Below are 23,372 nucleotides of genomic sequence, written 5' to 3' on the forward strand. Positions count from 1 at the left end.
TTTAAAGGAAATTTATGAAAATATAAGGAATTTGTGAAAGTATGTATTTTTTGAAAGCTTTTAGATTTTATAATACAGTTGGTTAGCGAATACTTATTGCAGAAAGTTGGAATTTCGAATTTGAAATGTATGGTAAAATTATAATTTTTAACTGATTTTTTTATTATTTAAATGCGAAAATTGGAGAATGTCAAATAATTTTATATAAGGGTTGAAACGGACGCACCGCTTTTATCAAAATTGTATGGTTTTATTTTTATAGATACGGGCGCACCCCATCTTTTCAAAATTGTAATATAATTATCCTCGGACGCACCGGGATTAAAAAATGTATGTCATGTTTATACACGGACGCACCGCGTTAAAGAAAAATTGTAATTATTGGTTTTTAACTGGTTTTACGCATATACCTATGTGTGTGAAAGAAAATTTTTGAATATAATGCAAAAAATAATATTTTTTTTTTTTTTTATATATATAGGTAAGTAATTTTGAAAAGTTGAATAATATGAAATATTGTATTTGTATTTACATTTTAGTAATGTATTGGATTGAAAAAAGTTAATATGAAAGTATGAAAATTATGTGTTATAAAAATATAAATGATACGTTATTTTCGCACTCTGTGCGCCATACCGAGTACCGCTTACTGTCGCTCTGCTGCTGCGCTCGGATTTTTGTTGCTGCGCTCGCTGCTCTGATGCTGCTTGATGGCTTTACCCTTTTTCCGCAAAGTTGCTCCGTTATGGTGGAGGCGTGGCAAGTGCCGTTATAAATGGCGTGGCTAGTGCCGTTTCACAAAAATTTTGGTACATTTTAGCTTTTTTATTCAAAACTTTAATTTTTACAAATAAAGATATTTATTTCAATTTTTCCACCTAGCGTTTCGCTAGAAATTTAGCAAGCAATCCAAGCATTGGGAGATGAAAATACGAAAGAAATGGCGAGAAACAAAGTGAGCAACAGAATTCTCCAATTTAAACGAAACATAAAATACAATTCATTGGAAAAATTTATATTAGAAACATACAACAAAAGCAAAGCATTTCTAAACCTACACAAAAACAACATAGTTATAACAGACGCAGACAAGGGAAACAAAACTGTGGTTATATACAAAAGAGACTACAAAGAGAAAATGGAAGAGATACTGGAACACAAAAACACTTACAGAAAACTGAGAACAGACCCAACAAATACACTACAAAAGAAAAACAACAGAATAGTTAACGATCTATACAAACAAAAATACATAAACATTAAAGAAAAACACAAGTTAACTTGCTCGGCAGCGATTGCACCAAAACTTTACGGGTTACCAAAAATACACAAGCCCAATACACCCTTACACCCAATTGCATCATCCGTGAATGTACCATGCTACCAGCTATCGAAACATATAGGAGACATAATAAAGAATATAACCTCAGAAGAGTATAACATTAAAAATATGTTTAGGCTGAAAGAGAGACTACAAAATATGATAATCGACAAAGAAGAAGCTCTTGTATCTTTCGACGTCGTGTCACTATTCACGAACATTCCCACCAATCTCGCCATACGGATAATAATGGAAAAATTTGATAAAATCAACTCTTTATCAAATATACCCAAATGCAAATTCCAAGAAATTTTAAGATTTTGTTTACTCGGCAATAATTATTTTATTTATGACAACGACATATACGCTCAAACTTTTGGTATGCCAATGGGCAATCCGCTCTCACCTACAATAGCGGATATAATTCTAGATGACCTTAATGATAAAACTCTAAATGAGCTGAAACAAAAACATGACATCGACATAAAATTTTTTGTAAAATATGTGGACGACATTCTGGCGATTGTAAAACGTAAGGAAGTGGATTTAATATTAGAAACACTTAACAAATATCACAACAAAATTCAGTTTACGATTGAAATGGAGAGAGATGACAGCATACCATACCTGGACGTAAGAATATATAAAAATATAAATAATGGTAGCCTCTCATTTGAGTGGTACGCAAAGCCTTTATCCTCCGGCAGATTGATAAATTTTCATTCGTCCCAGCCATTGAAATACAAAATAAACACGGCGAAAAATTTGATAAAGAAAGTACTAACTATAAGTGACAAGCAATACTGGAACACAAACTTGCAAAAAATTGATAAAATGCTTAAAAGCAATAGCTACCCACACACCCTAATTAAAAATATAATAGAACAAATAATAAGAGAAATAAATAACGCACAAAACAACACAACGGCACATAAGGAAAATAAGTCAAAACAATACTTCAGTGTAACCTATGTACCTAAACTTACTCAAAACCTCAGCAAAACTATATTCCACGACAAACAAAATATATCTTTATCATATAAATCAAACTACACACTAGCAAGTATATTTACTAACACAAAAAGCCCAACCGAAAAATTAGAACAAAACAATGTGGTATATGAAATAACGTGTAAAGGTAAAGAAAATGAAAGCTGCAGCAGGGTATATATAGGGACTACCAAACGTGCACTGGGAATCCGATTGAAAGAGCACGAAGCTGATATACAAAACAAAAAACCACCACCGCTTTAGCGCAGCATATCACAACAAGTGGACACTCAGCTGATCTGGCTAATACAAAAATAATAGATAGGAACAAACACGGGAGAGCCAGATATACATTGGAAAGTCTGAGAATATTGGAAAAACGGGCAAATACGATAAACAAGAAAGAGGAAACACAAAATATAGCAGCTGTTTACCTTTTATGTTTATAGTTAAGAATCAGTATGACAATGATACCAATGTTAAATGGTACTAATGCTTTTAGTTTTAATATTTAAATAACAAATATATTCGTAAGTGTTGTCTATGTTTGTAGGTATGTAAATCAATGTTAGTGTTGTTCTCGTTACATATATAAAGTAAGTTTATATATATAAATTAATGTAATTTTTATACCATAAATTAATGTAAATATTTTTATCTTTATTGTTGTTAATAAATTAGATCACCTCTGATGATGCTAGGAAGTCTAGCGAAACGTTAGGTGGAACAATTGAAATAAATATCTTTATTTGCAACTAAGAAACGATTGGTCAAAAAAGCCTATTACCAACAAAAATCTACAAAAATAAATTGACCGGAAAAATCATAAAATTTAATTTTTACAGTTTTTTCTCCTTTTTTTTCGTTTTTGTATTATTTCTGCTGCCGTTTAAATTTTTATATTATTACAGTTTGCATTTTCTTATTATTTCTGTCTTTAGTTAAGTATTTTATTAGATGTATTCTCAAAAGTCTTCACTCTTTTTCATCGACTAGCCACGGCAAAAAAAAAAAATTCACCACCACTGCCTTAATTCTGGTGATTTCGTTTTGTAGGTTTTTGTTAATTTTATATATATTTTTTTTTGTTGGGTTTTAATGGTTTACAATTTTTTGTAAATTTTCCTCAGTTGTATATATTTTGTAATGATTTTAAATATTATAACTTTTTGAAATGGTTTTTGAAATTTTGTATTGTTTTGTAGATTTTTAAAATTTTTAAATTTTTTTTGTAATAGTTTTTAAACTTTTGTAATTTTTTGTATTTTTTTTTGATTTTGAACTTATTGTGCTATTCTTGATTTTATATTTTTGTAGAATTTTTAAACTTGTATTTTTTTGTAGATTTCAATGTTTTTAAATTTTTTGAAGGGTTTTTGTAAATTTTGTAGTTTTTTTGGTACTTTTTCAAATTTTTATATTTTTTTTGTAATGGTTTTTAATGTTTTATATTTTTTTGTAAAATTTTTTTTGGTTTTAAACTTTTTTTGTGATATTTTTTTTGATTTTATGAATTTTTGTAACTTCTTTGTATGTATATGTATTTTGTTAATTATTAATTAATTTTTTTTTGTTTTATTTTTAAGTGCGTTTTTGTTTTTTTCCTTTAATTCCCACGCCTGTTGGGAGGCTTGCCTCCTTTCGGCCACAACCCGTTTTTACACGGCCCACGGCCGCCATATTGAGGATCCATTTTATGGATCCGACAGAAAGGGGTTCTGTGCACTGCTGCACGCTCTAACGCTACTTACGTTTAAACTTTTTTTCTGTCCTTTAGTTTCTTCTCCTTTTTTTTCAAATAAATAAAATCTTTTAAACTTTCAACTATAGTTTTTTTCTTTTTACTTATAACTTAGTTCGATCACTTTAACTATAAACTTAGTTTCTTTGTATAAAGCTTTATTTTAACACCTTTTAGATATTCTTCACGTTCTTGGTAGAATGTTATTTTTAATTATATTTTTAACTATCACTTTCTTTCCGAGTTTACTTTTCACGCCTTGTCCGCTGGCCGGTTTACTTTAAACTGAAAACTGCCGCTAACGCAACTCTGTAGCTCGGCAGTTTTTCTTTACGTTGCTTAGCAACGAAATTAATGATGGCGTCGAAATAAATCATGTCGTCGAGCAACGGCAGTTTCAGCCAATCAGAAACTCTCCGAGTTGCTCGACCCTAACAATTTTAGTGATGCCAAGTGCATCTGATGTATGGTTGCATCTTGTACATTTCTAAAGAGGGTTGCCATCTACAATTTATTTTAATGCAATTTACTATGGCACTACACGTTTTTGACACACTTTTATAAGCGCTATCTGTCAAAAATGCTTCAACTAACTTAAAATCACATTTTATTTCGACTATAACTATGTCCCTATCGGTTTGGTCGTATTGCTTTTTCATTTTTGTAAAAAAGCCAGCGACATCTGTAAATACAGTCTGATAATAAACTAGAGCGTTAATTTGAAAAAATTAGTACACTTGACTTGTTTTGCGAAGCGCAAATTTGTGCAAACATATGAGTATGTCGTGGATAAGCATATGACATAGGTCATTGATGAATTGAAGAAGTTCAGGGATCAATGGTCGGTCATACTTCAAGAATGTAAGGTTCTGGCAGGGAGTATAGGAGCTGTGAATACCTTCGCCAAGATAAGAAGCCGCCAGTTCGATGAATTACCTGGCGAATCACCGGAGTGTGATTTTGAAACTCAATTCAAACAGCAAGTTTTTTACGTTCTTTGCACTGCTTGATTGGTAACATAACAAGACATTTCGAAGCCGTAAATGACATTGCGATTAAATTTAGTTTTTTGTGGAAGTATCAGGATATGACGGAAGAAGAGCTCAGAGAAAAGGCAGCGGCATTCTGCACTAATTATGGCATCGATATTTCTACGGATCTGATAGAATCATTCATCTCAAAGCCATCCACTTAGAAAATTTGGGATGTGATTCGCTGCCATCATTTCAACTTCTGAACAAATTTCATGACTTGAAGATGGAAGTATTATTTCCTAACATCTGCATAGCATTAAGAATATTTTGCACACTTCCAGTCAGTTTGGCTGAAGGGGAGCGTTCTTTTAAGTGCTCCAGTAAATCTTATTTTATATGAAATAAAACTAAAAATGTGAATTGAAAAATGTATGTATGTTATGTTATTTTTTTTACTGGATTGAGTTTATTTTTTAGGGGGCCCGTGAACGCGAACTGTCCCAGGGGTCCGGCTCGGCTCTGCGGTCCTGCCTATATCCCAAAATTAGACGGCGGCGCCAACACCGACGAGGGGCCTCACCATCGGCAGTATTGAACTAACAACGGGCAAACACGGACGCGCTCCTTTTTCCTGTACATTTACATCCTATATAGTATATATATATATATTCAATACAGTATACATTTATATTCAAAGTGTAAAAAGTGAATTGTGTCAGAACCTTGCGAAAATTGAAATATATTTATTGAAATTAATTAATAACAATTAAAGAAGAAATTAAAAGCAAAACCCTTATAACGTTTTTGAAAAAAAAAAACCGAAACACAAATCTTTTTATTGAAGATGAGCATAGTGCAGTGCAGCGAAGAAAGACCAAGTGAGTATTCACTTTGTTCAGAAGCTATCCTCCAAAATTGTTTTTATTTCATCGATCAAATTTGTTGCCCTAGGGCACTGGGCACATTTTCCGAAATAACAATTTGTTGATGCATTAAGACATACGTTTTAAACAGTCTTGATAGCTTTTTATTGGGTGCACAAACTCAGCAGTTAGATGGTTGATGTTAGGTTCTTCGACTAATAATTTGACGTTATTATGTATAGTGCAAACACATACTGAATGAGTACCACTTGAACCGGCTAGAACACAATGTTTTGACCTCAAAGTTGCAAATTTTGAAAAACTACATGTAACCGTGGGATGATTTTCCTTAAACATTTGATGAAGTTTGCGTAAGTTTATCAACAGTAGCCTCTTTTGCACGTGAATGCGTTAGTTATTAATTTTTACGGAGACTATTTTCATCGAGTTCATAAAATTATGTTATTAAATCAATAACTTCTTTTGCTAATGACAGATGACCCTTGGGATTTGCTTCTGCCAGAATTCCCTTTTCCTCAGCAATTTTCTTAGCAACAGTTATCATATGAACTGTACCAGAAAAATCATGTTGAATTTTCCGATGAGGCCAATCTTTGCAAATAGTTAAAATTCTAAGTTGTTTTGCTCGATCACTGGTGGTAGCGAATGCGTATTTAAGAGTTTGTAATATTTCGTTTCCATTATTTTCATCGAAGCAAACGTTGTCATCACTGGGTATGCCAAAAATTTTTCCTGAAATTGCTTCAGAAACATTCTGCATTTTTGCAGTTGAATAGCGTTTTTGATGAACCTTTTTTTTAATTGGTGAAACTTCGATTATTTCTAAGCCTTTGTTGATTAAATTAGTTGCCTCGAACATTGCTTCTCTGTCTTTCTCCAATGATACAGACGTAGAACATTCCGGAGCGTAATTCACGTCCCTATCAGTTTCAGTGAGTACTTCGCTAAAATTAATATCATCTGTTTCTTTCATCTGGAAAAAGGAATAAATGTATGATAAGTACCTAATATTTAACGAACTTAATAACATTGAACTTAAAATATAGAAAACCATATGTGTACATGAGGGCAGCTGCCAGGCCGCATACCCATATACACCGGGTACCCCAATGCCTACCGAAGGACGTCTAGTCCCAGGGCCTTAACAGCAATCGCGTTCTGGCCTTCCACAACCCAGGCGTAGTCACCCGTCACTCCCAGAGTGACGATGTCTCCCCCTATGCACTTCAGAATTCTGCAGTTAAACTGTAATGGATTAACTGGGAAGATCACGGAGATAGTCGACGTCATGAAGCGGCACAACATCCGCATTGCTGCGATTCAAGATACTAAACTCACAGCAAGATCTGCATTGCAGACCTGTTCTGGGTATAATGTCCACAGAAAAGATCGCGAGAGCGGAAATGGAGGCGGCCTCGCGTTTATCATACACCACACTGTGCAATATCATATATTTGATCCCGACATCGACCACAGGGACAGTGTCTTAGAACGTCAAAGATTATCTGTCCGGTCGGGCGATGTAAATCTAGAAATCACCAACATCTACATCCCTCCTGTCACCTGTTGCCCCAGTGGATACCGCCCTGATATCAGCGGCGTACTCACTGGAAACAATCGCATTATCTTAGGCGATTTCAATACCCATCACGATCTATGGCATTCAAACTTGCGGGTGGACAGTAGGGGTGAGATGTTAGCGGATCAAATAGAAGAAACGACGTTCTGCACTATAAACGGAGACGCCCCCCCACATACAAATCCTTTACAGACAACCGCTTTGCTGCCCTCCCTATCCCAACTGATGCCCGCCAAGGGGTGCGTGCTTTCCGCAAGGTCATTGAATCCGCCTCGGCTCGTTTCATTCCCGCCGGTAGAATTCCCGAAATTCGGCCCCACTACTCGGCAGAGGCCGCAAGTTTAGCAAGAGAACGTGACCTTATAAGACAACTCGATCCCGGCAACCCCCAAATAAGGGATATAAACCAACGCATCAGATTGCTATTGCTAGTGGATGAACACAAGCGGGCGAAATGGGAGGAGCACCTAAGCGGTTGTAACCTCTCTGCCGGTTTAGGTAAACTTTGGTCCGCTGTAAAGTCCCTATCGAATCCCTCTAGGCACAATGACAAAGTTTCCATCGCCTTTGGCGACAAAGTGTTTCGGATGCGAAAAAATGCGCGAGCGCTTTCTGCCGACAATACATAATGCATTATACGGTCGACAAAAATAGACGGAGGGCCAACAGACATGCACGTAAACATAAGTTCAGCGCGTCACCAATTACCATCACCGCCAAAGAGGTTGAGGATGCCATCGGTCATGCTAAACCATCCAAAGCAGTGGGCCCCGACTACATAGCCATGCCGATGCTTAAAAGCCCAGGGAAAGAGGGTTTCAAATATTTAGCACATGTCTTCAACCTGTCTCTTTCCACCTTTGTCATACCCGAAAAATGGAAAATGGCCAAGGTGGTCCCGCTGCTAAAGCCTGGGAAACCAGCTAACATAGGAGAGTCATATCGCCCGATATCTCTCCTATCGCCAGTAGCCAAGACGCTTGAAGCCATTTTGCTCCCCTACTACAAATCAAATTTGCAGCTAGCTTGTTATCAGCATGGCTTTAGAAAACTCCATAGCACCACCACCGCGCTAAATGGCATTAGCACCCAGATAAATTGTGGTTTAAATCAGAAGCCCCACCATATAACAGTACTCTTAGCGCTAGCCAATCAAAAGCTTTGATACGGTCAACCATGGCACGTTACTGCAAGACTTTGAAGGGTCTACCCTTCCCCCATGTCTTAAAAGGTGGACCGCAAATTATCTGGGTGGTCGGCAGGCATCGGTGCAATTCAGAAACGAAATACCAAAGCCAAGAAGAATTAAACAAGGGGTGCCACGGGGAGGTGTCCTATCCCCACTTTTGTTTAATTTTTACATATCAAAACTACCTTCGCCACCGGAAGGAGTTACTATCGTTTCTTACGCCGATGACTGCACAGTTTTTTGCCTCGCGAAACCTGCCATTATCACCGACTAATCATCCGCGACCTTATTTACAACTTGGACGTCCCAAATGTCGACCATTTTGAACATCCACGTTGATGGCACTGCGCTACCGACTGTCCTACACCCCAAAATCTTGGGTGTGACGTTTGATCAGGATCTACATTTTGGTGAGCACGCAGCCGCAATTGTTCCGAAAATCCAGAGCCGTAATAAAATCCTCAAATCCTTGCTGGTAGTACTTGGGGAAAAGACAAAGAAACGCTCATTACCACATACAAAGCAATTGGCCAGCCGTTTGCGTGCTACGCGTCCCCTATATGGTCGCCATGCCTAAAAACTACCCACTGCAGGAAGCTACAGGCCTGCCAAAATATTGCGCTCAGAACCGCCACGGACTGTCTTCTTATGTCCCCAGAACACCATCTACATAATGAGGCGAGAATACTACCCACCAGGGAGAGAAATTAGAAGCTAACCAAACAGTTCCTGTTTAATACCTACAAACCTGTGCATCCCACCAGACATCTGATTGATGAACCAGCACCGCCTAGGGGCTTAAGGAGTCATCTCCGTAAGCACTTTGAGGAAATACGGCACCTGAGAGCCCAGCCGTATGAAGCGAAAAAACACAAGCAGGTCCCTGGTGAACTCCCCAAACAGGCGTCGGACCTTTATGCTGGGAATTGCCCGGTGAATCAAGTACTCAGGGAACAGTACCCAAAACTTGCGGAAGAGGAACGCATACTCCCCAGGGAAACGCGAGTCACTCTGGCTCAACTTCTTATGGATACTGTAACAGGTTTAACTCTTACATTTCCAGAATCAACCCCGACATACAAAATGTATGCCCCGCTTGCAATGTGTCCCCACATGACACCAACCATCTCTTTAATTGTAATGTGGAACCAACGCCTCTAACACCCCTTTCATTATGGTCCACCCCTGTCGAAACAGCAAGTTTCCTTGGACTCCCGTTAGAGGATATTGATGACAATTTGTGATCGGTCGCAGCTATTAGGTGGGGCGAAACATTGCTACAACAACAACAACAACAACAACAACAGGGCAGCTGCCAATGTCTTACATGTAAGTTCCATAAATAGATAGTATATTGTTTCTAAATTTGTATATTCAATTATTATATGTGCAGGTATATACAAACCTCATTATCTTTGTTGATTTTTAATAGTTTAAGTCGGCATTTGTTGCAAATTCGTTGTTCCATCGCTTTTTTTGTTACTGAATATCCAGCGTCAATAAGTGTTTTTTTTTTTTTACTTTTCTCAGAGTGCCGTAGTTTTTGGTGTTTGGGTGCGGAGACAAATCAAATGGATTAAAACATTTAACTTTCGGCATTTTCCTAATAATATTTATTTAAAACTCGCAGTAATAAAACAAGAACTTTCTGAATTAAGGAAATGAACGATGTTTCTACATTGAAATAAAATTTAATTCTGTTTTCAATTTACATTCTTACATCTACTTATACTAATTCTGACATAAATAATAATTTAGTAAAACTAGCTACCTGCTAAGTGATTAGTAGGTGCCCTGCCTACCATTACTACCCACTTTTAACCACTTTCCCCTGAAATTCCAACACCATCAAAAATTTCGGTGTCAAAAATTCAAGTTTTTAGGATATTTTCCAGGGTGGAAAAAATTTCCCATAAATATAATGAGTGCGAATGAAGCAGCATGTGTGTCTTGCTTATAAAAATCCCAAAAAGGGAAATAAAAAAAATTATATTTGACGCGACATTGACGTTGGAAATTTAAAAAATTCAAGCGTGATTTTGACAATTTTGCTAAAATTATTAAATTGTGAAAAAAATTAAACCTAAAAGTGAAAAGAGTGCTTAAAAGTGGAACGAAACCTGCAGACGACCATATTGCATAAAAACTTCCGTTTTCATCATTTTCATCGCCGCCATATGTAAGTACTCCAAAAAAAGGGGTATTATTATCTTAAATTAATATATTATGGTGTCCAGCATAATATAGGGATGCAACTGAGCTGATGCATCTATATATTATGATGCAACACGAAAACAATAAAGTGTTATATCTCTGACAAAGATCAGGAAGATTGTATGGTGTCACCATAATAAACAAATGTACATGCGTTTGTGCATTTATGTATCATGGGGTACACCAAAACAAGTGAAGTGCTAAGTCCCTGACAAAAGCCTTGTTTTTTTACACGCGTATACGTTTCGTTTTCGCGTGAAAAAAAACGCCTATCGCTTAGATAATGCTTAGGAGACCCATCTAGCGGCTGTGGTTAAACAACTAGCTACAGCAACAGGGTGTACCGAAAAGCGGAGACACAACGCTCTGATGGCCATAGGGTATAACATATAGCTGAATCAGTTGCGATGAATTGTGGACACACATAGAATACATAAATTTGTGTAGACGGTGAAACAAAGACACATATTTCAGTTACATCTGAGTATAATGCGTATTGAAATTTAGTAGGACAAAATTTATGCGCAGCAATTTCAGAGGTGTATTTAAAGTTTGTCGCTTAGCAGTCCATATAAAGTTTAAGCGTAAACGGATATACGCGTGTTAAAAAACACGGCTAAAGTTCAGGAAGATTTTATGATGTCATCATAAAATATATGTATCTTGTAAATAAAAAGGTAAAATACGATTGAAGAATAAATGAACTTTATTGAAGCAGTGTACGAAAACGACTGTAAGCAAATTACAATGATAAAGAAAAAATAACGAATAGCTTAAAGCACAATATGCTAACCAATGCTGCTTGTGACTGGGAATTATCCCCGGCTATGGCGTTACCATACTACACACCTAACATTTGTGACCAGTCAACTCCGATTGAACATCCTGCCCCCGTTGAAAGGATCCTTTCAATATCCTGATGGTAATGGGGCTAGTTTATGAACTGGTCGGCGAAGAATTCCCTTTGCTGTTTTAATTTCCACCACTCGGACCTTTTTGTCTGGACCTGGGATAACGTTGGTAATTCGGCCTAATGGCCACTGGTTAGATGGTATATTATCTTCATATAAAAGTACAAGCTGATCAAGTTCTACGTTAGCTTGGTCAGTTAGCCATTTGGATCGCTGCTGCAGCTCATGAAGGTAGTCACGTCGCCATTGTTGCCAAAACAAATTTTTTATATGGGTGATGCGTTGCCATCGTGATAAATATGATAGCTTGTTGGTGTCACAATTGGGTTCGGGTACGCTCCTAATCGCTTCACCAATAAGAAAGTGAGATGGCGTCAAGACGCTTCCATCATTAGGATCGTTTGACATTGTTACCAATGGAGAGTTAAGAATGCCTTCTGTTTCAATTATGACTGTCAAGAGTTCCTCATACGTGAGACCACCTTGGGATAAGTATTTGGTAAAAAGTTGCTTTGCTGATTTAACAGCAGCTTCCCAGAGCCCACCGAAATGCGGCGATTGCGGTGGGATAAAATGAAATTCGAAACCTGTGATGGACGAAAAGTCGGAAATTTGCTTTCGCCTTTGATCGCACAAGTAGCGCTGGTAAAAATCTTGCAATTTGTTGTGAGCCCCCACGAAATTTGTTGCGTTGTCACAGTAAATTCGATGTGGAACGCCTCGCCGGTTTATAAATCGTTTGAGACAGTATATGAACGCATCGGCACTTAAATCGGAAACTAATTCCATATGTATTGCTTTCGTCGAAAAGCACACAAAGATCGCCACATAGGTTTTGTAGGGAACCATACTCCTGATACGGTAACTGGTAAGGAAAGGTCCACAAAAATCCACTCCGCAAATATAAAATGGCCGCTCTGTACGAAATCAGTCCGCTGGTAAGAGTCCCATGATTTGTTGTTGCAATATTGGTCGGTATTTGAAGCAATGAACACATTGTCGCACAACCTTGCGTACAGTTTCTCTAGCCCTCACAATCCAAATGCGCTGTCGGAGCAAACCTAATAGAACCTTCGGCCCAGCGTGAAGATTTGTGCGATGTAAGTGCTCTATATAGAGGATTATGACCCGATGGTCGTGAGGCAGTATTAGCGGGCATCTTGCTTCTATTGGAATAGGTGCTTGCAACAACCGTCCGCCTACTCTCACAACGGTGTGCATCTTCTTAAATATTTGCAATTGGCACAAGAGTGGCGACAGTTTCTGAAACGATGGAGGTATATTTTATTGTTCTCTAATGCATTAATTTCCGAAGAGTAGAAATCGCGTTGTAAGGTTACGGCAACAAAATTGAATGCATTATTGAGTTCCGCAGCAGAAATGGGTTCTACATCTTGTATTTGCATCTTTCTTTGCGGTGGAATTGTGTTATATACGCGATGAATAAATGCTATTATGCGAAGGATGCGTATATATGAGGAATTTCGATTGACGGTATCATTTACAATGTGTGTTATGTGATTTGTTTTATAACATTGAGTTAGTTTGGGCTTACGCTGCTCTTCCCCTGGTGCGTCGGTGACGACTACCAGCTCCGGCCAATGTTTTGACTCCTTACTAAGGGATAATGGGCCAGAAAACCATATTGTGCTACATAGATCAGCAGCATTGCAGCCGCGTGAAATTAAGTCGGCCGGATTATCCTTCGATGGTACATGTCGCCATATGATGATCTGCGAATCTTCCTGGATTTCCGAGACCCGGTTGGCGACAAATGAAGTAAGAGTCGAGGAATGAGTTTTTATCCACTGAAGGAACGTGGTTGAATCGGTCCAAAAATATACTGTGTTCATATTCTGCTTGAGGTTCACTTCAAACCTTTTCCATGTTCGTATTAAAAGCAATGCAGCGCACAGCTCCAACCTTGGTACAGACTGTGCCTTTACTGGAGCTACTTTGGACTTGGCGATAAGCAAATTAATTTTATACGTACCATTGTGCCAAATTCTGGTATAAATGCAGCATCCATAAGCTCGCTCAGAGGCATCTGCAAACCCGTGCAGTTCGCCTCTCTGTGACGGTGAAGTAAATGCGTAGCGAGGAACGGCAATTGTGTTTATATTAGGTAGATCATCTTCTATGCTAGCCCATAAATCGGAAAATGGCTTGGGCACTTCCTCATCCCATGAGGCACCGTGTAACCAAAGTGCTTGAAGAAGCATCTTGCATCGAATTACAATTGGACTCAAATGCCCTACTAGGGGTCATATATCTTTGCTGTCTTTGAAAGAATTAAACGCTTTGTAGTATTCCTGTGGGGTTCGTCATTAAATTGGAAACAAAATTGATCTGACCTAGGTTTCCATAACATTCCCAGTGTACTAGTAACGCCGCAGGCCAGCTGAATGGCTACCTCATCTGTGTTTGTGAAAAGTTCAATGCAGTTGCTGTTCCATTTAGCGAGTTCGAGTTTGGCCATCGCTAATAACTGGGTTAATTCGAATTTGCGTTGCTTTAACTCCTCTAGAGTATCGGCGCCTGTAAGGACATCATCTACATATAGATCGGATTTCAAGACGTGTGCGCCAAGAGGATAAAGATTTCCATACGTTTCCGCAATAAAAAATAAACTGCGGATTGCTAGGAACGGTGCTGAAGCCGTTCCATATGTTATTGTATTTAATTCATAGAACTGTAAAGGAAGATGTGGTTCATCTCTCCATACAATTAGTTGAAATTGTCTGTCTTTCGGTGACATCCAGAACTGGCGATACATTTTACAAATATCAGCAGTTAATACAAGGCAAAATTCAAGCAAAACTGTTATGAGATCCGGCTGGATCGTTGGTTTTTTGAGATGCGTCAAATACGACACGCAATTTGGTTGTTACATTTGTTGGGCGCAGCACAGCAAGATGCGGTATAAAATAGTGATTTGGACTGATGTCGACCTCATCGATCGGAGATATGTGCTGCATACTTCTTCATAAACTCGGTGTACGATTTTCCCAACTCTGTGTCTCTTTTGAAACGGCGTTCTAGAGATATAAACCGCCTGTAAGCATTCTGAAACGAATTGCCAAGTGCTTTAGGTGAGCCAATAAATGGTAAGGAAACCTGAACCCGATTATCTGCTGTGTACGTAACATTTTTGACGTAATGGGCTTCGCACGCCACATGCTCTTCAGAGAGTTGTTGCTCTTGTTTATACTCTCCGATTTCCCAAAAACGTTGTAGTTGGGCGGATAAATTAGGTGAAGATAGTGATTTCGTAAAGTAGCATGCATTCGATCGCAAGGTACTGTGATTCTCGTATTTCCCACCTATTATCCACCCTAGAAGAGTATTAACTATAAGGTATTGATTCCCATCGAGGGACAATTTTCCTTCATCGAGAAGTTCGAAGAAAATGTCTGTTCCGATAAGCAGATCTATTTTATGCGGCTTAAAAAATAGGGATCCGCCAAATTGACGTTTGGAGGAAATTCTAAACTTTTTGTATCTATATATTGGCTAGGCTGTCTTGATGATATCGTATTGACAACCGCAAACTCGGCAGTACAATTAAAATTTGAAAACCGTGACTGAATCGTGGTTTCTATCTTAGTGGATACTCTTTCGCTAGCGCCTGCGATCCCTGCTACTTCCTGATTGAAACGAATTTGATGTAGACGTAAACGCTTTGCATTTTCAAGCGTTATAAAATTCAGCTCAGAGCAAGAATCCAATAAGGCACGAACTGGTTGGAAGATGCCGCAAGCATCCTTAATCAAAACGATTGCTGTTGGAATGATAGCGCAACCAGTAGCCCGTGCCAACAACGCGGTAGGTGTTTGCGATGTAAAATTTTGGTTGGATGGTTGGTTTGATCCGGACTTCCATGCTGGAGCTGAACCGGAGTGCGAAAACGACAAGGTCGATGAAGATGAAACAGGCGTCTCTCCAGATGAAGACACTCGATGTAGCAATGTACGGTGCAAAGTGTTACACACCCGGCATCGCGTTTGTGATGGACACTTAGCGACCACATGACCTGTACCCAAACAATTAATACATAGAGATGATAGCTTAGCTAAGTCAAATCTCTGGGCCACACTCATGTTGCGAAATTTCATACATCGATGAATGAGATGGTCTCCTGCTTGGCAACAGACACATTTTGAGTTGGAGGTGACGAAAGCTTTTGATTTGCTTACCTTCGAATTGGGAATGTGATTAGCCACGTCAGGGGAGCGCTTATTCCAACTCTCGAGAAGTTGACAACGATGGCTTAGATTAGTGTAACACTTTTCAAACGATGGGAGTTCTTTAAATTCTTGGCGTTCATCATAAGCCTTTTTTGAGTCAGCATCTAACCTGGTTAAAATAATATCAATTAGCAACGCTTCCATTATGTCCTTCTCGGAGCCAATCGATAATAAAGCCCCTTTAATAGAAGCAACGTTGTCGATAAGAGATCGCAAAGCGATGTGATCGCCTTTATTCATTGATGGCAACGTGTGCAGAATCTTTATATGTTCAATAAAAATTAGGGTTTTATTGTCAAAGCGCTCTTTTAGTATTTGCAGCGCTCGCTGATAGTTTGCTTCTGTAACGTCAAATGGTTCAATAACTGCTCGCGCAGCCCCCGACAAGCAATCAAGAAGATAATTAAATTTGTCAATTTGTTATAAGGACGAGTCCTCGTGTACCAACGACTCAAACGTATGTATAAATCGAGAATATTATGTGTACTTGCCGTCGAATTTCGGCAACTTTAATTTGGGCAAGCGATGTGAAGAAAGCGAAGGGGCCATTGTATTAAAATAGCTTAATTCAGCGCTGCTTGATCGACGTGCTTTGTTCAAGAATCCTAATAATTTTGACTTGGTCGTGATGAAGAGTTCCTCTAAATCACTGCGGCCATTGTCTGTAAAGCAAAGTTTTTCAATTTGGGTTTGTATGTGACATACTTGCTTGAAATATGATTCCAATATTTGCAATTGACACTCTAGAATCGTGGCGTCAGCTGCAGCACCTTCCCTTTCAATTTTAGTTTTAAGGTTTGTGATATTCCGCTTCATTGAACTGCGTTGTTGACGCAGCGGTGGCAACTCCACCGATGTATCATTGGTATCATCGTCCGTCGGCATGTTTCCGGCCTTTAGATCTCAAAAATTGTGTGTTAATTGTTTTTTCCTCAAATTAATTTAATTTGCAAGCTGCGTGTTCCCGTATGAAGGTAAAAAACAAACGTGCAAACGGACTGATGCCAAAGTAAAGCTCCACAATATAAAACGGAGATATGGTGTCATATTTTTCGCGGAAAACAGTACTTTTCTTTTTATATGCAATCTGCTTATTACCGTATTAAGCAAAAACAAAACGTGCGAATGCGACTGAGGGCAATGTAAATAACCGCAATATAAAACAATATGCTTGCGATTATGTGCGTAGGCTGTGTTTATGCAAATGCCGCGATAATTACGATATATATGTACATGTACTCAGAAAACCAAAAAGTGCAATGTAAAGAACCGTAATATACAACAATATGCTTGCGATTATGTGCGTAGGCTGTGTGTATGCCAATGCAGCACTAATTACGATATGTATACGAGAACATGTACTGTCCTGTATATTAAAATGTGAGGCTCCAAATTGTTCCCTTTTCCGTGTACTCCAATTTGTTTGTGTTCTTGACGGCAGCGAGCACCTTTATATGTATAGTTGTATTTTGTTTTTTATAACAAAATGCTTGCTTCACCGTCCTGTCAGGGTCGCCAATGTATCTTGTAAATAAAAAGGTAAAATACGATTGAAGAATAAATGAACTTTATTGAAGCAGTGTACGAAAACGACTGTAAGCAAATTACAATGATAAAGAAAAAATAACGAATAGCTTAAAGCACAATATGCTAACCAATGCTGCTTGTGACTGGGAATTATACCCGGCTATGGCGTTACCATACTACACACCTAACATTTGCGACCAGTCAACTCCGATTGAACAATATATATGTACCTGCGCTTGGACATATATGCATAATAGTGTACGTCAAAACGAGTTTATTGCAAGGCCCCTGACAAAGTTCAGGAAGATTTTATGATGTCATCATAAAATATATATGTACATGCGCTTCGACATATATGCATAAGAGTGTATATCAAAACGGGTTCAGTGCAAGGCCCCTGACAAAGTTCAGGAAGATTTTATGAAATATATATGTACCTGCGCTTGGACATATATGCATATAGTGTATATCGAAACGAGTTCAGTGCAAGGACATTGACAAAGTTCAGGAAGATGTTATGATGTCATCATAAAATATATATGGGGTATTCCATCCCATTTCGACCAATTTTGAACCCGACCCCTTTCGAATTGTCTGAAAGTTTTTCTTCTTTTTCTAGCTTACGAAAGACGTTTTTCATAATTTTTTAAAACTTTTTCATCCAACTCAAAAAAGTTATGAATTTTCAAAAAAACACCGTTTTTGTTTTCAAAATGCTATAACTTTTTCATAAATTGACCGTTTGGAATTTTTTTTTTTAATTTGTTTTTATATATACTTTTCGGAAAAAATTCCAAAAAATTTTTAAAGTTTTTTTTTGTAATTTTTCAGTTTTTCGAGATTTTTCGAATTTCGCCCCTTTTTTTCTCATAAAAAACTTAATCAATTCTGCAATCATCCCCACTAATCCCGAAGTGGGCCGAGAATTTATTTTTTTTTTTATTTAATTGAAAAAAAATTAAATTTTTTTGTATTTTTTCCGAAAAGTACATTTAAAAACATTTTTAAAAAAAATGATCCCAAACGGTAAATTTTTGAAAAAGTTATAACATTTGGAAAAAAACACCGTTTTCCAACTCAAAATAAGTTTTAAATATTTTGAAAAAAACGGTGTTCTTTTTCAAACTGCTATAACTTTTTCAAAAATTGACCGTTTGGGATCATTTTTTTTTTAAATATGTTTTTAAATGTACTTTTCAGAAAAAATACAAAAAAAATTGTAAAGTTTTTTTTTTTCAATTAAATAAAAAAAAAATTCTCGGCCCACTCCGGGATTAGTGGGGATGATTGCAGAATTGATTGAAGTTTTTTATGAGAAAAAAAGGGTAAAATTCCAAAAATCTCGAAAAACTGAAAAATTACAAAAAAAAACTTTAAACATTTTTTTGAATTTTTTCCGAAAAGTACATTTAAAAACAAATTTTTTTAAAAAAAAGGTCCCAAACGGTCAATTTTTGAAAAAGTTATAGCATTTTGAAAACAAAAACGGTGTTTTTTTTTAAATTCATATCTTTTTTTGAGTGGGATGAAAAAATTTGAAAAACTTCTAAAAACGTCTTTCGTAAGCTAGAAAAAGAAAAACTTTCAGCCAATTCTAAAGGGGATGAAAAAATTTGGATGAAAAAATTTGAAAAACTTCTGAAAAACGTCTTTCGTAAGCTAGAAAAAGAAGAAAAACTTTCAGCCAATTCTAAAGGGGTCGGGTTCAAAATTGGTCGAAATGGGATGGAATGCCCCATATGTACCTGCGCTTGGACATATATGCATAATAGTGTATGTCAAAACGAGCTCAGTGCAAGGCCCCTGACAAAGCTCAGGAAGATTTTATGATGTCATCATAAAATATATGTGACCCGGCCTATGAAAAGGTGGCTTACGACTCAAAAAAGAATTTGCGAGAAACAGCTGTTAAAGGAAAACAAAGGAAACACAACAAAGGAAAGGAAAAACTATCGAAACCAGACAAAAAGTGGAAACATTTTTTTTGAGTCATAAGCCACCTTTTCATAGGGCGGGTCACATATATGTATATGCGCTTGGACATATATGCATAATAGTCAGGGCTGTCATGGAATCCAAGTCAGTTTTGCGTTCGTTTTGTCGGAATTACAAACCAATATTAATTTAAATTGGTGTCATAAGACCGTATTGGTTTTGCTCTTTTCGAATGTAAATAAAAGCGAAGTTCGAATCAGCTGTTTTGCAGTGTTATCGGTGCACCGGCAATTTTGGTGATAATTTTTTTGGCAAAATTTTATAAAATAATTGTTTTGTGCATCTAAACAGAAATAAACAAATTTATTGAGATCAAAATGGCATCAGCAGTTGTAGAATTTATGTTATTGGAAGAAGAAAGTTGCGAGAAGGTCAAAAGGAATATTTTGAGAGATCGCCACAATCCATTTGAGTTGCCAGAGACGGCGTAATTAAAAATATTTCTTAATGTGGGTTTCAAAATATTTATAGTGTCTTTGCGGTTTCATTGCATACTATCGCATAAACAAATAGGCTTTCCGAATGGTATTGGACACCATTGAAGGACGCTGAACTCACTCGAAAGTTCTGCCGGTGCTCCAATTAGCAGCTACGTACCGATTTCTATCTGAAGGATCCTATCAAAAATCAGTTGGCAAGGATTCTAGCATAAGCGTAGGAAGAAGCACGGTGTCAACAATTTTAGATGGTGTGATTCGTAAAGCCCTTCGCAATATCTGGATGTTTCTCCATAAATTCAATCAAAATACTGTTTTGCATTGAATTTTTATGCTTTCCCCTATTAAGAATGAAAATATATGTAAATTTACATTTATTTTTATAAAATAAACCTTCATTTACTTACATTTCTAGAAAATATTAAACTGCAAGAGAAAAAAAACTATGAACAAATGAAATCCAACGGCGTTTAACTGATTGGTTTGTTTCCGATAGCAAAATCGATATTATCGGATTCTATGACACCTAAAACCGACACTAATTCCAATTCGAACACTAAACCGATAACATTGGATTTCATGGCACCAAAGTAATTTTTTTGTCGTTTTTTAATCGATTTCGACAACAATTGGATTCCATGACAGCCCTGAGTGTATATCAAAACGAGTTAAGTGCAAGGCCCCTGACAAAGTTCAGGAAGATTTTATGATGTCATCATAAAATATATATGTACCTGCGCTTGGACATATATGCATATTAGTGTATATCAAAACGAGTTCAGTGCTAAGTCACTGACAAATTTCAGGAAGATTTTATGCTGCCATCTTAATCTTAATCTATATATATAAAAGAAAGTGGTGTTAAATACACTATTTATAACTCAAGAACGGATGAACCGATTTGTCTGAAAATTGGTGGAGAGGTAGCTTAGAACCAGGAGACGGACGTACGATACTTTTTATCCCGTTCTGGATAGGGTCTTGAGATCATGTATTTGAGGGTTGGAAAATATGGGTATCAAATGGAAGCTGTTTATGTTTATTTTACAACTTTACGTATACTGACCTTCACCAATATTACAAACTCAATGGGTCAAATAAGTCGAGGGCTTATAAAATGAGCAGTGGCACCTTCAGTCTCCTCCCGCCATCCGCCATCTTTCAGTTGCTTTTATTAACACGCTTTTATTAGCTTTACCTGTATGTTTGTTTGTAACTCTTCATTCGCTTGAACGCACCTGCTGCCTTATTAACATGCTTTTATAATTAGCTTCACCTTATTTTTAATCCCGTCCGGGTCATTTCGGGACTATTCCGGGAACATTTGGGGACCCTTCCGGATGCATTTCTGGATGGTTTTCGGGATCCATCCCCGATACCGTCGGGGTCATTTCGTGCCTTTCGATCATTTGGGATCAGGTTATCAGCTCATTTAGTTATTTTTTTACTCTATTACAAAAATAAAATACATTAGACAGACAAATTTTGTTTAAACAGATAACTTGATAAGCTGGCTAGCGTGAATAGCCAATATGCTTAATTTTCTCCTTGCGGACGGGCCGCAAGATTATGGAGGGAACACTTCTCTGCTCTCCCAAATGGATGCAGCAATTCACCGCGCAGAGATGAAGAATCCGATCCCGCAATCGATGATGATGGAATAAATGTCCCCCCGCCCAATTATGACGAAGTTAGAATAGCAATAACCAGATAGAAAAACAACAAGGCCGTAGGCGCTGATGGACTGCCTACGGAGCTATTCAAGTACGGCGGCGAGGAGTTGGTAAGGCGCATGCAGCACCTTCTTAGCAAAATATGGGCGGACGAGTGCATGCTCGACGGTTGGAATCTAAGTGTTCTTTGCACAGTCCACAAGAAGGGGGATACTGCAAAATGTACCAACTATCGTGGAATCAGCCTTCTTAATATCGCATATAAGGTCCTTTCAAGTGTATTGCGCGAAAGATTGAAGCCCACCGTGAACCGGCTGATTGGACCTTATCAGTGCGGCTTCAGACCTGGTAAATCTACCATCGACCATATTTTCACAATGCGCCAAATCTTGGAAGAAACCCGTGAAAAGAAAATCAACACACATCACCTTTTCGTCGACTTTAAAGCCACCTTCGATAGCACGAAAAGGAGCTGCCTATATGCCGCTATGTCTGAATTTGGTTTCCCCGCAAAACTTATACGGCTGTGCAAAATGACGTTGAGCAACACCATCAGCTCAGTCAGAATTGGGAAAGACCTCTCCGAGCCGTTTGAAACTAAATGAGGTTTCAGATAGGGTGACCCCATATCGTGCGATTTCTTTTATTTGATGCTGGAGAAAATTATACTAGCTGCAGAACTTAACCGCAATGGAACAATATACTATAAAAGCGAGCAAATACTGGCATATGCTGATGACATTGATATCATCGGCCTAAACACCCGCGCTGTTATTTCTGCTTACTCCAAACTGGAAAAAGAAGCGGTAAAGATGGGTTTAATGGTGAATGAGGACAAAACGAAGTACCTGCTGTCATCGAGCAAAGAGTCAGCGCATATGCGCCTTGGCAACCACGCTACTGTTGGCAGCCATAATTTCGAAATAGTAAAATACTTCGTTTATTTGGGAACCAGTATCAACACTAGCAACAACATCAGCACTGAAATCCAGCGAGGAATCAATCTTGTCAATAAATGCTACTTCGGCGAACGAAAATCATACTCTACAAGTCACTTATCGTACCCGTCCTGCTATATGGGGCAGAAGCATTGACCATGACAACAGCAGATGAAGAGGCTTTAGGAGTGTTCGAGAGAAAAGTTCTTCGAAAGATTTATGGACCTCTACGCGTTGGCGATGGCGAGTACCGAAGAAGATTTAATGATGTGCTGTACCAGCTATACGCAGACATCAACATAGTCCAGCGAATTAAAACGCCGCGGCTGCGCTGGCTAGGCCATGTTATGCGAATGAAAGATGATGCTCCGGCCAAGAAAGTGTTTCTATCGGAACCCGCCTATGGAAGCAGAGGTAGAGGGCGGCCCCCACTCCGTTGGAAGGACCAGGTGGAAAACGATTTAAACTCCCTTGGTGTGACCAATTGGCGGAGCGAAGGAGCGACTGGCGCGCCTTGTTGGACGGCGATAACCGTTTAGACGGTTAAGCACCAATTAAGTAAGTAAGTAAGGACGGGGGTAAAGGCTGGTAAAATATATTTTACTAAGAGATATGTTTGCAGCTAATTAAAAGACATTTAGTAATCGTAACATAAGGCAATCATAAATCGAGGTAACTATAAGATCGTTATACATAATTACTTTGGAACTAATGGGTAAATATAACTGCGGTTTAGCTCCATCCTATTTTTG

General features: G+C 37.9%; 1 protein-coding gene across 3 annotated transcripts in view; it reads left to right on the plus strand.

Annotated features, from left to right (window-relative positions):
• The window catches only part of l(3)80Fg (dnaJ homolog subfamily C member 16 l(3)80Fg), a 2,137,133-nt gene that overhangs the window by 101,664 nt on the left and 2,012,097 nt on the right, over positions 1 to 23,372 (plus strand). The gene's annotated exons all lie outside the window — the stretch shown is intronic.

The sequence above is a fragment of the Eurosta solidaginis genome, chromosome 1, assembly GCF_040869045.1.
Source record: "Eurosta solidaginis isolate ZX-2024a chromosome 1, ASM4086904v1, whole genome shotgun sequence".
NCBI lineage: Eukaryota > Metazoa > Arthropoda > Insecta > Diptera > Tephritidae > Eurosta > Eurosta solidaginis.